The sequence below is a fragment of the Fulmarus glacialis genome, unplaced genomic scaffold (genome assembly GCF_000690835.1).
Source record: "Fulmarus glacialis isolate BGI_N327 unplaced genomic scaffold, ASM69083v1 scaffold8827, whole genome shotgun sequence".
In the NCBI taxonomy this organism is placed as follows: Eukaryota; Metazoa; Chordata; class Aves; order Procellariiformes; family Procellariidae; genus Fulmarus; species Fulmarus glacialis.
The window spans coordinates 72,622-76,186 of NW_009222585.1; the positions used below are offsets into that span (position 1 = coordinate 72,622).

The 3,565-nt window shown below is 34.3% G+C and overlaps 1 protein-coding gene across 1 annotated transcript in view; it reads right to left on the reverse strand.

Moving 5' to 3' along the window:
- The window catches only part of FOXP2 (forkhead box P2), a 68,542-nt gene that overhangs the window by 50,776 nt on the left and 14,201 nt on the right, over positions 1–3,565 (reverse strand). The gene's annotated exons all lie outside the window — the stretch shown is intronic.

A 3,565-nucleotide genomic window follows, 5' to 3' on the forward strand; every position in this document is an offset into this window, starting at 1 on the left:
ATGGTGGCACTGTCACCAAAAGAAACAACATTCCGACAAGTTCAAAGAAGATTCTTGAGGTCATGATTTTACAGCCACACTGCCTACTCAAAGACCAAAAAAAAAATGGACAATGCACACTAAGTAAGAAAGAAGGTAATTTTGTATAGCACTTTGCAGCTGAAAGAGGAAAAAAAACACTGCAAGTTTTACATGGCAATAATTACATTTCATTAAGTAAGTTATTTCTTTTTATGGTTTTGCTTTTGTCATCCTTACAATGATGCTGGGTCACTATTGTTTGTAGACTTTTAAACATGCTCTCTCGCCCCAGAAATAAACACAATCTGTTGGAAAGCTGGCCTATCTTCTCTAGCATGATTTTTTTCTTCCTTGTCTCTACAGATGAAAACATTACCCGTCTTTGTACTGTAGCTTGTGTTAGGTTTGCTGGCATCTGCTGCATGCAGGTTAAAGAACACTTGTTTGCTGGCTGGAATGTTTTATTGTAAACCTTTCGGTTTAAGCTCTAGAAATCAAATCCTTCCTACTCAAACTGACTTAGGACCAATGGAATGATAATTAATTTTGCAGACAAAATACACTGATGTTTTGTCATATGTTATTGCATTCTGACATTTAAAAAACCATCACGAAGAATTACTATTAAATGCTTTCAATGATCTACTGGGTTCCTCAGACACCAGCAAAATGGTTACCTTCTGTCAACACCTGTTTCACAGTAAAATTCTGAATTTTCATAAGGATTTTTGGCTCTCTACTAATTGTTTCAGTGCTTGGCATTTTGTTTAAAACTTGCCATCTTCTTTCTAGTTATGTCACGACTTTTTTTTTTGATCTGTCTTTACATTTTGAAGTTTTTCTTAAGCCAAAAGGTGTTGTTTTTACGGAACAGTCAAAACTGATCTTGCGTGCATAAGCAACTGTAATCTAACACCATTTTGTCAAGATAGAAAATTGCTCCACAAAATATAAACTGTGGGTTTGTGTCTAGAGTTGAAGAATATCAAAGGAAAGATACAGGATTAGGTTTTTCTATATGTACAGAAATACATTATGGAGAAGATTGGCTATACTTTCTTGAAAGCAATGCATATGCTTCCAAATACGAATCTAGTCCACAGCACACAAAGCATAACTTCTTTAGCTATTCAGAGTATCTCAAAAGAATTCTAGATAATCGGAGAGTCCTCAAATTACCTTAAAAATAAAAACAATTCGTACCGGATAAACAAAAATGAAGGTGAAAATAGCTTTTGTGGCTCTAAGTAATTTATTGCAAGTTCTTTGTCACTTCACCCTAAATCCTTTCCATTATTAGGAAAGTGAAGCAAAGCCAGTGTTTTCTGTCTTAATCCTCCTTCTCAGATGCTCTGCACAGTATTTTTTTTTTAAATCAAGCTGTTAGGTAAACCATTTTCTGAGCACAAGAAGTTGGAGTTCACTTCATAAACCAGGCACTCTTCAAAGTTGTCATACGCCTATTATAGAAATACACACTACTAGACTGGGGTAGTGTACCTTATTAATATTTCATTTTGGTACAATATACTTGCATTAACTCTCTTAACACAGGTATCATATTGTTTCAAGTCAGAGAACCTAAAACATCATAACAAAGATTAGACTAAGAGCAACGCCTTGAAAACTACAGCCATTAGTCCTGTCATCCCCTATAAAGTTAATGGGTTGGAAAAATGGTCAATCTTTGGTCTAAAAGTTGATATTTAATTGAAAGAAAATGTTTTTTAATTGTAACGGGGATTTTGCATTAGTGTGAACATGAAAAGGTACTAAAGAATCTAATGCAAGGTTATGTATTGATTTCCATCTTAACGCTAGTGTAAAATGAAAGAATACTTCTATTTCATAAACAACCTCGCCTATTCAGCACCATGACTTCTTATTTGTTTTAAGGGCATAGAAGACAGAATTGAACGAAAAGAAGAAATAATAAAATATTGTCAAACATTTTTTGCTGGTGGATAGGACAAAAGCCATGACACTGCTGTAAACCCTGATTGACTCTGCACCAGAATTATCAAGATGTTATATGTCGCTTTCACATTTTCCAGGGTTATTTGGTTCAGGAAAGCAAAAGCATCTGTAAACCCAGCACTACACCGCCTTAATCAAAATGGTTTTAGTGATTGTGGATTATAACAAGAGACCTGACATAATGGATGTGCAAAGTCTGCCCACAGAATTAGCATTACTATAGCCTAGAAGGACAAATGTATTTAGAAAATTTAGTTTTTCTTGAAAAGGAGAATGCTTGAGTGAAATTAATTTAAATTCTTAGTATTAATAATACTTAGAACACTACGTTGAATTTGGGAGATTTAATTTTCCTTTTAATACAAACTTACGTAATTCAGGTTCTTTTAAATCCTATAGTTTTCTCCAACAATAAGCCATTATTTTCACATTCCACTAAATGCACTTATAAACAAAAATTTATCACGAGTGATACCTAAGATTTGCAAGCCAGTATAAGTTACTTCATTTAAAACTGAAAGACAGCATGAAACATGGAGAAAGCATTGCAAATACTTTATGAAAAGTATTGCTACAATTCTATTATAAAAGTTATTGAGATACTGAGTACTCATGGTCTGCTGTTAAGGTGCTTCTGTTATATACCCTGTAGTCTGCCATTTGTAAACACATCTTTTTGATGTTTCTGCCAACATCCTGGCAACAAAGCAGTGCAATTTCAAATGAGCTAATTAACTTAATTGTTGATGAAGCATGAAACAGTTCATTCACCCTGTTAGCTGCACCATGACAACATAAGAGTCTCAGCCCCTGAAGTTACTCATCTATATAAGCCTATCTGTAGCTTTCCATTAAGATCTATTGCATGCCAAAATGAGTACGGCTCTTCTGACAAAGACCAGTCCATAATGTACATAGGTAGAAAATCAGTGCTTTTGTTGAAAATTCAAATGAATGCAGAAATACTAGTAACTACTTAAAAACAAAAACAAGGAAAAAAATGCAGAAACCCATTGTAGTTAGAAGCTGCAGATGAAAAGCAAAAGCTGTGTCACTTATTTCTAAATGCTCTGATTTAGACAATAGCTGGCAAAAACAAACACTAAAAGTGAAAACTTCTGACATCACTGTTCAGTCCTGAAAGGTGCAAACCCACCTGTTCACAGTGCTTTTTTTCTGTGTATCTTGTGCACACACAAAAGTAAAAGCAAAAATAAATTAGCTAGTGAGAGCTAAACGGTCACGCTTAGTCCTTTGTGCTTTTTTATTTATACTATACACATTAATTCCCACTACACACAAACTGTCAGAATTTAAAACGTGCTTTTTCATACCCCTACTATCCAATATACAATCTAAACCATCTCTTCAAATTTTCTGAGGCTTCATTTCAGTAAAAGATAATAAGAGGATTAAACACTGTGCTATTGAAAGGCCTGCAAAAGTGTTCGACATGAAAGAAAGGATAACAATTTGACCCTCTGCAGATAGCCTCGATTATCCAGTTGCTTGGAATGCACAAAAAAATCTCTGACATGATTTACAGTAAAACTTTGTTTGCCATCTT